This window comes from Falco punctatus (genome assembly GCF_963210335.1).
Source record: "Falco punctatus genome assembly, chromosome: 6".
NCBI lineage: Eukaryota > Metazoa > Chordata > Aves > Falconiformes > Falconidae > Falco > Falco punctatus.
In genome coordinates, this window is record NC_137585.1 from 29,160,689 (window position 1) to 29,174,147 (window position 13,459).

The 13,459-nt window shown below is 40.3% G+C and overlaps 1 long non-coding RNA gene across 1 annotated transcript in view; it reads right to left on the reverse strand.

Moving 5' to 3' along the window:
- LOC308065381 overlaps nt 1–8,461 on the reverse strand; it is a 56,139-nt gene extending 47,678 nt beyond the window's left edge. Inside the window, exons 1-2 of the long non-coding RNA XR_013928753.1 lie at nt 7,499–8,461; nt 1–6,116 (exon numbers count right to left, since the gene is read on the reverse strand). The exon at nt 1–6,116 is cut by the window's left edge and continues 47,678 nt beyond it. This is a non-coding gene — a long non-coding RNA (uncharacterized lncRNA). The remainder of the gene's footprint in view (nt 6,117–7,498) is intronic.
- Between the last annotated feature and the right edge of the window lie 4,998 nt (nt 8,462–13,459).

Consider the following 13,459-nt stretch of genomic DNA (forward strand, 5'->3'; position numbering starts at 1 on the left):
CTCCAAGCTCCACAACTATATATATATCTATATTTTTTAATTTGGGAGCCTGCCCACCAAAGCCCATATGTATTTATATGTATATAGCAGTTGAAGTGAAGAGACTTATTCAGGAGAGGTTCTTAAATGTGTGCCTTCTTTTTAAGTACCTAGTGAAGATGAGTTTGGTGTGCGTTTACACATTTTTCTGAATGGGGGTGCACTGAAGAACAGGCTTGTTTCCTGGAATCAAAACCTTGACTGAAATGTCACTACCTGGATCACTTGGGGCTTTCAAGGCTGACAGCAGCAAGGGGATATAAACCATAGCCCGCACTTGCCTCACCATAATACAAGCACGCATTGTATGCATTGCATGTAATCATACAACAGTTCCTGGGGTGAGATCATGCTGTAAAGTATCCAGCCTTTATGCAGCAGAAGCATCAAGATGAAGGCCATGAGTCCCAGAACACAGCTGTGACGAAGCAATATCTATGCTATGACATTCAATTTTGTTATATAATTAGAGCATTCAATTATAGACTGGAAGACATACTTACACCGTATTAGAATACTCTCTGCTGTAAATGAGGTTGAGTTAATTCCCTAACAGGCCGGACAGCGATAAGAGGTGGAGATAAGCTCCCAGCACCAACTGGGGACAAAATTAAATAAGTGGCATGCCTGCCTGCCCTGCCAGCTCCCACACCTTGCTCCTACGTCCATGACAGCCAGCTCTGCAGTGAGAGCCCCTGCAGCAGAGAACAACGGGGCAATGGACATTTTTTCTTATTATCTGCTAATAAATGATTTCACCTTTGGATTCCAGCTGCAGCTCTGCCCTTGTGCAAGGCTGTCGGTTGGGTGGAGCAGCTGTAAGCCTTAGGAACAGTTAAGACTGTTCCACAATTTCACTAATTTTCTTGGATTAATATTGGATTAATTTAATCTCTTTGAAAACAGTGACTTTTGATATGAGATCTTGTCTCTCTAGGCTGATCTGGCATGTTCAGCCATAACTCACATGAGCTGGAACATTAAGGCTTGTTTTGAAGAGAGAGGGAATGTGAGCCAAGACACAAACACAGGCCCCTATTTTCCTTTGAAAAATATGATTAGCTTTTCATTTTCCTCTTAGGCAGCATTAGGCTACTCCCTTGAGCAAAAGGTCCTTTATGTTTTGTAGATATTTGGGGAAATTAACTTGGCATTATTGTTCCATAAGTCACTTTCCAAATATTCTAGATACCACGCAGAGATGGAAAGACAGTTTGTGACCAGAGCACACAGACTAGAAACAACAGAGATTAAATGCAAGGGCAGCAGGCACAATGTACAAAACAGATAAATCAGGATGACTGCATAGTTGCATTCTTGTTTTTCCACTGTACTAACTCACAGAGAGCACAAAATAAGCCTGTGTAGAATAGTCATATAAAAAAGGCACGCTGGAAGAAATATTTATGTTGTATTAGCATATTCTCTGCGCTAAATGAGTTTGGGCTAATTACTTATCGGGCCACACAGGGATAAGAAGGGGAGATAAGCTCCTAATATCACATTAGGAAAAATTAATTAAACAGAATAAACATAATTTATTTGATTGTGCTATTTTGTATTTCAATTGCTTGACTTAGCAATCTCAGTAATATTCTTCTTTAACAAATTATTTTCTTAAACAGAAAAAAGAAAAATGAAAACAAGCTGGAAAGATGAATTTCATCATGATACCTCATTTTCATCAGCAGACTTAGAACTGCAAAATAAGCGCAGATTTCTGCTACTTGAGCTAATGGAGTGCCACTACCAGTCACGTGTTATCATCCTCTGAATAAAGCACTCCCAGGAGAGGATCGCTGATGTGCACTGGTGAGAAACATGAATCAAGGATTTGCTTCTGGGCTGGGGTGACAAGTAACCAGGTAGATGTATACTCCAGATGCAAGCTAACCTGCTGCATCTCCTCCAGCCTCTCACCATCCTTGTCCTTTGCCTGCACCACTTCATCCCAGACCCAGTCTCCTCCTAACAGCAATTCCCAGCTGTGGAGGAGACACACGCAAGGATCCCAGCTCCTGATCTCCCAATCTGAATAGGTCTTTGCTCACTTCCAGTATGACATTCTTTGCTCCCAGCCTACTTGGCTGGACTGCCCTAACTCCCCAATCCCTCCTCCTGGCCCTGTTCCTCATCTAGCACAGCTCTGGTATCCAGTATGTCCATGTGAGATTTTCTCCACGGTGCATTTGAACAACTCCATCCTCTGTACTCAGAATTTGAACATTGGGGCTGCTGGGACCAGAGGAAGGCAACTGCTGCTTTCACTTTGGGTGCCTAGAGCTTTTAGGGCTCACGGTAGCAGATGCCTATCCATAGCAAATGGGACCTTTAGGAAAGTTTGCTGTTAAAATCAAAGCCATCTTTATTAAATGTGCACCGTAACTTTTCATGCACTTATTTCATGAGGATAAAACCAACACATCCCTGACACAAATGCTATTTTCTATCAGATTTTAAACCATTGTACCAAACTTGCAAGATGTAGACCTTGTCATGGAAGACACCAGAATTTTTAAGCACTGCTCATTTTCCCCTACAGCCTGTACGGCACGTCAGACATGTCTGAGTTGTTTTACACTAGTTCCCCTTGAGAATGTGTGTCAAATAAAAAGTCCTGAATTATACAATTTCATATTGTTTAGATAGGACAACTGAGTTGATACATTTAATCTCATAAAAAGCATTGTAATATCTTTAATGACCACTATACAAACTTTCATTCCTTGGAGAAGATAAGGAATGTCCTTGCAAATAAGAAAAATTAGATCCTGCTGTGCCAAGGCCTGTGCTCTAAATAGTTCAAGGTGACCAGTGTACTGCTCAGCCTGTTACATAAAGCAATTTGTAAAGGTCAGTAAAAATTAAAGACAAAATGACAGTTTTTTCAAGAAAAGAGACACAATGATAAGCCCCAAGGACTATGCTGAAATGATGTCCAGTAAAGAAGAAAAGTGTGAGACTAGATTTAGCGGGGCAAATGGATATACTGTAGAGTAAGCGTTGCTGATGGGTAATATCTTGAGTGGATGGCCTATTCCACCTCTCTGGTGCCCCTAACCTCGCGAGTCAGCTGCAAGGATGCTTAATTCAACCTAAACTACAGGAAGATAGGTAGACAGTAGGAGCACAGCCTGGCATGATTGTAGTCATATGCCCTATCCCCTGCAGCCAGTCCACCACACCTCTTTTGCACTGAGCATTTCTAATCAACATAAAAGGACTGGGCCAGAAGGGGGAATCCAGGTGGCCTCACACCTCCATTTGCATCAGCTAAATGCTGAGCAACACCTGGAATGAGACTGTCATAGCCCCCTGGTTTGTACTTTTCCTTCCCTCCTTTGTTCTTTCCTTTTTCACATGTGTTTGCTTTCTGTTTAAGAAGAATCTTCTTGAGATGTTAAAGCTATGTCCTTTGAAGAGCTGCTGTGATGCTGTTAATCGACAGCTTCCAAAAAGCTATGTTAGAGACAGCAGGGCACTGCTGCAATTTCTGTGTTTCCCTGAGACCAACAGACAATGTGCTGTGCTGGAGTTTTTCTAGCAATGAACTTGCTATTCAGAGCCAACACCAGAGCGAGAGGCTGAGTTCCCTTCCCCTGCAGTGCTTGTGCTTTGTCCCTTGTTCGAATTGCCTGCCTCTCCAGGGAAGGACTGGGCTCTGACAACAGCTCCAGGAGCAGTTCCAGCCCGCCTCAGTGAACTGAACAGCTCTCTTTTCTGAAATAAACCCAACCATAAATTGTCTTTCCTACTATCACTTTAAGCCTGTTAAACAATGGTGTTTTCCTCAAATAGATTCTTAACAGCAAATGGAAACTGGAGGTTTTGTTAAAATGAAAGCCTTACTTCTCTGCATTCCACATTTTAATTCTTTTTTCTCCTTATTTTTTCTGTCTTTAATGAAGTGTTTAAAAGATTTGGTGTGGTTCATGTTGTCATGGCAATAAATAAGCTAAGTTTTATGCATTTGAAACCCCAAACCCTATCCCAAAATGTGTCTAGCAATATAGTTTTGTTATGGTGACACAGAACCTTTAATACATTTGACCCTCTAGGTCTATTTATTGTAGTGAAATTTGACTCAGCAAAGTCGAATCCCCTTATATATTCTGCAAGAAAATTCATTGTATGTCTGGATATAAACCAATTCACCTCCTAAGCTGCATAATCAACTCCCATCCTAACATGTCAGTTAGCACTAGTGCAGCTGAATGGAAAAATAAATTGTGATGGCTTTATAGAAATGTACTTAATTTCTATGGGATGCCCGGTGAGTATCAGAACAACAGATGGTGTATTAACTACTATGTCTATCAATACTCTTTCCTTGTCTTAGGTAATATTTTTATATAAGGGGGTGGCAGCCTACTCTCATTGTATGAAGCAAAATTCTTGAATGGATACCCTGAAGTAACCCTGGGGTTTTTAGCTTGTTTTCACTTGATATTTGGGAAACTGTTCTGTAATGACAAGCTCTAGAACAAAATCTAAAAGAGAGGGTATTTTCTGTGTTTAAAAGGTTTCTCTGTATGACTGCAAATAAGAAAATTATACAAACATCTTATTCTCTAGTTACTCCATATTGCCTAATCAATATGGTTTACTCTTCCGTCTTGCTATATAGTCTTGTGTGCAGATTTTATTGTGTCTTTGTTTTGTTTTTTTTTTGTATGTATATATATTTATTAACAAACAAACCAGAGAAATCAGCTGTTTAAGGATGTGTTGGAGTGAACCACTCACTACAGGAACATTATATTTATTTCCACATTCAGGCTATCGAAGGCTAGCCAGGGGATACTTCTTTTCATCTAAACAGTGTAAGTCCATTGGAAAAGACTTAAGGGTTGGTTAAATAACGCTTTTATTTTTTTTTTCTTCTCCCCCCCCCCATTTTGTGCTAAACATTAGAATCTGGGCAAAAGAGCCCATTATCATAAGCCATAAACCAGTCCTTTCCCTGTTTTAAGGGAAATCTGTTTGGAACATGTCTAACGTTTTCAATCTCCAGGTTCCTGGTCCAGCCAAACAGACCAGGGTGTTTCTACCTGGGCTATTCCTTTCTTTTCCTCTTCTCCCCATTGAGTTAAACCATGTTCCCCATGCAACCCGAGACAAAGGACTTGCAACCTGACATACAGCAACATCCTTGGCTGAGCAGATCACAGAGAGAGCTCAAACATCTCAGCACTCTTCGGTTCCAAAACACCAGCTCTTACGGTACCCGAAGTGTAGGTGCACATCTGCCTCATTTCCCTCCCGCTGCCTGACTGCAGCATCTCCAGGCTCTGCCATGGTGGTGCTGGCCACAGGACTGCAGCCTGAAGAGGGAAGGAATGAAATACTGCTTTTACCAGAAGACTAACATATGAGAGGTAATCGCTGGTTGCTTGTAAGTCTGAATCACTCCATTTTTACTGGCTTGCAATATCACTAGCAGAGTTTCTTTCTTCCTTTACCTTGTTGAAGTGGAAGAGGCCATTCCCTTTTATTTGAAACATTGGTTTTCTTCAGCTTCCTGTGTTTTCTCTAAAAGTCCTTAGGCATTTTTCTTAATATAGCCCTGTACCTCAGTACAGCACATCATAGGTAATCATATAAGAGTGTGGTATATCTGATATGACTACTGCATGATTCTAATCTGACACAATCTTGTAACGCTGTTTGGACGTGATTGCTATATTGCAGTCAGCACAGAGCTGGCACAGTGCTGGCAGGAAAACATAAAGGCTGCAACAAAAGCGCATCAAAATTGGGAAGAAGGCAGTCAAGTGTGGCAAAACGTGAGTAAAGAAGTACTGAAATGGAATATTACCAGTCAATGCATTCAGGAAAAGATATTGGAAGGTGAAGACTCCTACTGTCTGCAGATACTGGAAATGCCCATACTACAATGAGATGGGGTTTTTTTCCTTTTTGATAGAGGAATGTATGTAGGAAAAATGAGGTAAGAAAGTGAAAGAGAAACATTAACAAATGTACCTGAAACCATGAAAGGTGTTGAGGCATCATATTCCAGTGGCAAGAGCGGGAATTGTTAACTCAAGCTATTTAGCATTCATATCTGGGCAAATCTGTAGAAAATTACAGAATGGAAAACTTTTGCACTGGCCTATTGGATAACCATAAATAATTTAAAGCAACTTCTATCTTGTCTTCTGCAATTCAGTAGACAACAGACTATGGTGTCATGCAGTTTTATCACAGCTCTCTCCTTTTACCAGAAAATCGTGGCTTTTTTTAAGATACTGTACATTTTTTTCAACCACTCCTATTTTGGTTGTTTAATTTTATCAAGGGAAAAAAGTTGTCTTGGTACTGATACTGTTCGGGTCTGTTTTTACATTAATCCTTCTCAGTTTGTCACTCACCTGTGTGAGCTTCAAGGAGAAGCTAAGAAATAAAACTATGCATTTTGTAAAGGTGAACTAAGTTTTCTTAGTTCTAGTCACTGTACTAGTCACTGCACACCTGTGAGTAGGGGCACTAGGACAGACTGCCAGGAAGTACAACTTGGTCTACTTCTAGCTACTTCAGTGGAGTTATGCTGAGCCATATTTGCTGATAATCTGAATTTTGAGTATCCTTGTCATGTTCTTTTTAATACAGTGTAATCTTTTTAAGAGTACTAACTTGGAATAACTCTGTTTTGGTCAATATCTGAAATGAGAATTGTGTCATTAGCTGTGAGTTGTCTCCCAAGACAAAAATACATCCAGTTTTCGCTTGAGACTAAGAAAACATTTGCAATAATCTCCTTATTTTAACCTTTTACTGGATGACAGTAATGACAAACTAGAAACCACTTCTGAGCTCCAGCTTGACTTTAACATTTAGACTATCTGCCTGCCGCATATTTTATGAGACTTCCAATTACAACATGAGACATCTCAGTCTTTGAGGTCCTGCACAACATGCCCATGGGACAGGAAAATGCTATTTTTGTATTAATGCAAGAGTTTAGACTTACTAATTTGCCCAGGGAAGTATATGTGATATATATAAAAAAAAGTCAATCCAGTTGTCTTTAATTCCAGAAAATGTCTCTAATGGATGAAACATCACCCTTGATCCTAGCTGAAAAGAAGTGATAACTTCAAAAAGCACATCAAAATTCACAATACTGTAGATTACTAAGATACTCTTTTGGGGTATGGCTTGTTTGAAAAGAAGTAAAAGAAATAAATTAGGCATTTAGTTAGTTATATATTGCCCACAGTTCTACAGAGTTGTGAAGAAAACAAATCTGGAGTGCTGCATTGCACAACTTCATAATGCTGCAGTTAGATTTTCCCTTGTATTTACAGACTGATTTATTTTAAAATCTATTCAAGTATTGGAAAAGCATAAACATGCAGCTCCACAGATCTGGAGGTCAGATTTCGGTGACAGTAATACATAGCTTCTGCTTACCAAGCCCTCCAAATTAGAGTCAAACTCTGCCTGCGTTACTTACTTTTGATTTAGGATGGAAATACACATGTGAGTGAAGGAGCAGGTTTTGCCACAGTATTAGGTAGCTGCACAGTGCTGACACTGCTCAGATATAAACAAAAACATGTAGTAAGGTACTTATCTAAGAGGGGCAGAATATGACAACATTCAGTACAAACATTTCTAAGAGAGATAGCAGCGCTTGCATGGTTTCATAGGAAATATAACTGAATCCTGATATACAGCTGTTTTTCTCTCCTCACCAGTAGTTCTGAAGGTTCATACCAATGCAGTTGAAGCCTCATTTTGAGTCTTCTATTAATATTACAAATCTTAAATAAAGTAAGTCAACAGATAAAAAGCTGGTATCAGTCTTAACCGCTTCAATTTTGCCTGTATGCCAGCATGCAGCATTTTGGGTTCTGCAAATCTCAAGTCCTACTGTTTGCCACACCAGCATAAAGGAGAAAGAAAAAATTTTAGCATGTAAACTTTCCTCTCAGATCTGCCAAAGGGACACAGAGAATGGCCTGCCCTGGTCACGTAACACCCTGAATCAGTAGTCATCCATTGATCCACGTGAACCACAGATCTTACAGCTAATCCTTCTTTAGCCCATTGGTATAAGGGACGAAGATAGGTTGACCTTGTAGAAGAACAAGGCTGACTAGGTGGAACTGTTAGTATACAGATAAGCGGCCAAATTTGGCAATGAAACTACAAGCATGCGAACAGCTTGTGATGAGCAACTGCTTTGCTGCACGTAGGCAAATTCCAAGGTGGAACTTGGGTAGATAAGTGATTGTATATAACCAGCACTTGTGTATGCAATAAATTATCTCATTTCTTCACTGACTTGGGATCCTTGCCTTCCTATGCCACACACTGGTACTGAAGGAGCTGGCTGGGGAACTGCAGGGTCTCTCCAGTGATGGCCACTCTGTTGGGGTATCTAATGAGAGAGAGACTGGATGGAGCCAACAACCACTGGTGTGCATCTCAGCTCAAAATAGAGGAATAGCTCTGTTACCTTATGTATTCTTTTCTAGTTTGTAAAATACTGTTTCTGATCATAGATATAATTCCGAATCACCCCTTTTTTTAAAGCAAGAGGAGGGTATGCCTGAGGAGCTGAAACATGGGCATCAGGGTAAAATCAATGCTCTATAACCGTGGTGATGGGACAGTACAGTTGCCACTGGCATAGTCATTGACCTTAAAGATTTTCTTTCCAGCAGTCAACAGAAGGATGATAACCCCCTGCCCCACCAAAAAAATGGAACACAAAAAACAGTTGTATTTGTAATTTAGCTGTTCAATGTTCTTGTAGACCATGACTGAACATTTGGGCAAGTAAGGTGGTATCACTTTACCACACACTGTTGACAAAAGAGTTATATGTCAAATCGTAACCCCAGGGAAGAATTTCTCTACAGCTGGAAACTGCATGTGGAAAAGTAAAGGCAAAATGAACTTTGTCTGTCTCCCACCCTTCTGCCCCAGACGCTAACCAAACAGAAAGACTTGATAAGGAAATGCTCTTAGATGTTCAGTATTTGCCTAGATCCAGAAATGCCTTGTACTAACTGAGAGTAAAATGTGGGGTTTAGAAGCTGTCTACCTAAAGTTCATATCTATCTATCTATCTATCTATCTATCTATCTATCTATATCTATTCCCTTTAATTTCATTACCATATAATACCTAAGAATTAATACCATAAAAAATGATGACAGAATGAAAAAAATTGAGAGGCTTGGGATACCTCATCCCTTAAGTCTTGGGACTTAAACAAGTCAGAGTGCTGCGTTTCCAATTGCAAAGGTGGCTTTCAGAGCTGAGAGGCCAGGTGAGAGCCTTGAACTTTGTGTACAAACAGTCTTGATGTCTGTCCAGGCACAGATGGCCAGAGGGTTCTGAAGGTGTTGTTCCAGGTAATGCAGCCCCGTGTCTGTCCACTGTGGCTTTTAGCCAGGATTGTGACTTGTTTATCCTCTATTTCATTGTCCCATCTTCTTATTCAGGGCTGTTAGAGAAGTTGCATAATAAAACAGAGGACTTGTTTTGGCTCCAGCTGGTCCTGGTGTCTGTTGTCCAGTGGGGCTTTGGTTTAGTTGTGTGGAAGAGACTTGGGACACAATGAGAGGGGAACTCTAAATAGCTCAGAGGCTTTTTAAGAGGTGAACATTTTATTTACTAGCTAATTGCTACTGCAAATAAAACTTTCAGTAACCAAGATATGGGTAGTGATATCTTTCTGCTAGGAAATTTGTAGCATACTCCTTTGGCTTCAGTTGATGGATTTTGAATTTTCTAACAAGCTTTGCTTCATTGAGAACGAAGTCTGTGAAAGTAGCAACATGTAAAAGCAAACCAACCTTTCCTATTTTCCCTGTATTTCCCTGAACATATGTTGTATTCAGAGTTCTATCTCCAAACAACCTTAGAGAAAGTTTTCTTTTCTGCTGTTTTTTCCCTGTTAGTTCAGCATAGCCAACAGTGAAGACCTTGTTTACATTAAGCAAATGTGCAATGATGCAGCAAAATCAATTTAGTCACACAGATGCAAATCTCTCATACAGATGTAACGCCTGTGTGCAAAGTAGGGCATTTCTGAATATACACAATATTTAAAATGAAGTGAAAGAGATTTTATTCTTCCCAGATGATTCCCTAATGTGCTTCATATAGATGCTCCTGAAAGCCTAAGTTGAAGGAAAGGGACTTTCTAGTCAAAATATAAGGGTTCATTAGGAGTATCATTGGTCCTGAAGCAATATCATGACCTTTAGTTGGCAAGTTGCAGTAGCTTAACAGTTAATTTAATACCTTACAAACAAATACCCTTTGCATTTAAACTGAGCATCTTTGACCTTAAAATAATTGGGGAAATAAATATGTGATTGCATAACTGCATTTTACAGTTACTTTTCAGAACATTAGTGAAAATGAATGTATTTTTGGTCCTGGGCTGTTCTTAGCAATTTAATGTGATCTATTGTCAACAAGAGGGAAAACAAACCTCTGACACTTAGTAAGAATAAGTATGAAACAAAATGTACCTTACTGTGGGTATTCAGCCAAAGGTCTATGGGCCAAATATGGCACAGGCTGTGAATGTGTTACTGAAAACTAGGTGGGGTCAGCAAGTGAGGTGACAGTAGGAATACCAGTAATGAGGTAATGACTGTTTTCCTTTGCAGTCTGCAGAACTTTGAGGATTTTTGGTTGGTTTTTTTTCCTGTTTTTTGGGATTTTTAAATAAAAAGACTTTGGAAAATTGTGAAGCTGGAGTAAAAGTAATTTGGTAAATGTCTTTTAGATGTTTTTTGGGGAAAAAAAAGATTCCAAATACTTTATGTTGCAGTATAACATTTATTTAACATAGTAATAAATGAATGGCCAAAATCCAAACAAAATATTTTAATTGAAAATATAGTTTTTAATCAAATCCAGACTGTTTGGAAAGCTTGTCTTTATGAAGTATTTTAAAACTGGGGAATTTTTTTCCTAATCCAAATGGAAGAACATTCTGAAACTTGGTGATCTTCTATTAAATGAAATTTTGACTCTTCTTACAGCTAAAGCCTCACACTAGAAGAGTGAAAAAAGATGTCATATGTGGCTTCCTTTCCATGTGCGTTCACTACCATCGCTATTGACGCTGAAAGTGACTGGTTTTTTTCCTCCTCCACCCTCTCTGAAAAAGAAAATGAAGTTTAGGGAGTCTCTTTTCAGGAATGAAGTCAGGGTAAAATCTCATCCTGATGGGCTACAGTCTCCCAATGGAGCCAGCTGAGAAACACTGTTCTGTAGGTCCAAATACTCTTTGGACCTCACCAGAAACATACATCAACAGGAGTTGGCAGTGCTTCATTTTTCCTAACAGCAGCACTAATGCTAACAAGAACCCGCGTAGGAAACCCTCATCAGACAAAGAGACAGAGGCAAGGGAAGTGCTTACGCAGGTAGGGAGCCAAACACTCAATTATTACTGCATTTCAAATCCACAGGTGTTACAGCTATACCCCCTACTTTGTAATTCCTGAGATTACTGAGATTTATCAACAGAAACTGTGGCCCCCACTGGATAATTTCTGAGTTCCTTGAAATGAGTCTAATACCCAACAAGGTTACTTGTGCTGCTGCAGAAAGGTATTTCTGGCCTTTTACGTGTTAGAAAAGAAACTGGATGTGACGGATTTGGAGCTGCCCTGTGATAATTTAGGAATATGGTCTGTTGACCTGATTACTTGGATGAACGTCTGAATTTAACTCATCAGGAGTTGGCTTGCAGCTGCACTCTTAAATTATTGCTGGGCCGGTCTGTACTTGCAACCCTGGGGTGCCCTACTTCCACTGAGGCTGCACAGCCGGCAAGCACCGAGACCTGGAAGGGGGAAGAGATTCGGTTTTGAACCACAGTATCTCTGCAAAGGCAGTCCTAGCATCCTGCTCATCCCTAGGAGAGACATAGGTCTCCAATGGTCCATTGGGGATTAGAGATGGGACCTGTAACCGATAAAACAATTGGATAGACCATTGTTAGGGGACGTTAACCAGGATGTTTTTATCTAACACTAGGTATTCAGAACTGGTATGTTGCGTCGCCCCTTAGGCAAGCCCCTTTTCCATGAAAGGGAACCTAATGGGATGTCGCGCAGGGTTAATTTACAAAAGCGCGGTGACTTCTCTGAACATGAAACTAATGGGAAGCTGTAAAGTGGTAGTGTTATTGCATAGTTTACAGTGGAGGCATGTTGGGTGGAGCACTGGAAACATTACAGGGTGGCTGGCCCACTCCAGGGTGTTGGACCAAGCCTCACCTGTGGTGAGCTTCCAGCTGAGACCAAGCTGGTCAAGTGAACCACCTCTTCTTGACTATGAAAGAAGAGTGCCAGTGGTTATTTGCCAGGTCCTGAAGAACTATTTGACTTGGGTAAATAGCATATATAACAGGAAGAAAAGGTTTTGTGTGTGTGTGTGTGTGCACGCGCATGTGCGCGCGTATGCGTGTGTGTTGGGTGAGTGAAGTACAGAAAACAGAAAGTGGAAAATCCTAAGAAAATTACTTGAACCAGGTTTCTCTCTCTTGGCTTAGAGGACAAGTAGGTAGCTACTATAGCTTTATGGGTTCTTGATAGTGGAGTGCAAAAAGGCAGCCTACAGGCCTAAGCCATATTCTAGATTAATTCCTAATTCAGCCATCATAGCTAGGGAGTCACTATGTCAATTCACTGCTTATTCCAGCTGTTTTGGTGTGTAAATGTCTCCTTCTTCGCTGTTGCCAGAAAAATTAATATATTACATCTTCCTAACTGTGAATTTCTAATGTATTCATCTTTCCCCCAGTGAACATCTTTTCTATTTAATGGATTTCACTCAATGGCAAAACCAACCATATATTAAGACATCCATTTGTCAAGAGAAGCCAGATTAGTAAATGCTATATATTCTGGGGCAGATCCTCACAGTGACTGCTTCATGTTGCTGGTAGTGAATTCTGGCCAAAAAGCAGCTATATCTACCTCTTGGATGACAACAGTGGCAAAAGCATTTTTTAATGATACAGACAGAGTGCTGAGTCTCCTCCACCACTTCCTTCACTGTTGCCACATGAAGGATAAAACTGAGCTGTCTAAATCACACTGCAAGCCGTGTGGCTTTGTTTTGGTCTATGAAAATACTTCCAAGAGAGACTTTAGTGTCACATGGCTGTTTTAGGAGGAGGAAATGCACATGCTGATGTTTAGGGGTAATCCAGGAAGAGTTGCATCTTGTAAAACCGAGTGACTGACTACTAGAAAATCTAGAAATACAGGCAGAAGACAAACTGAGCTAGACACGGAAGAAATCAGAGCCAGCAAGTAATGCTGAGTGCAAGGAGCTCCTAGTTATGAGCCTTCTGTTGAGAAGTTCTGCTGGGCCGTTGGCAGCCATTCCTTCTGCTGCTGGAATTTCTGAATGATAACTTTTTTGTGGA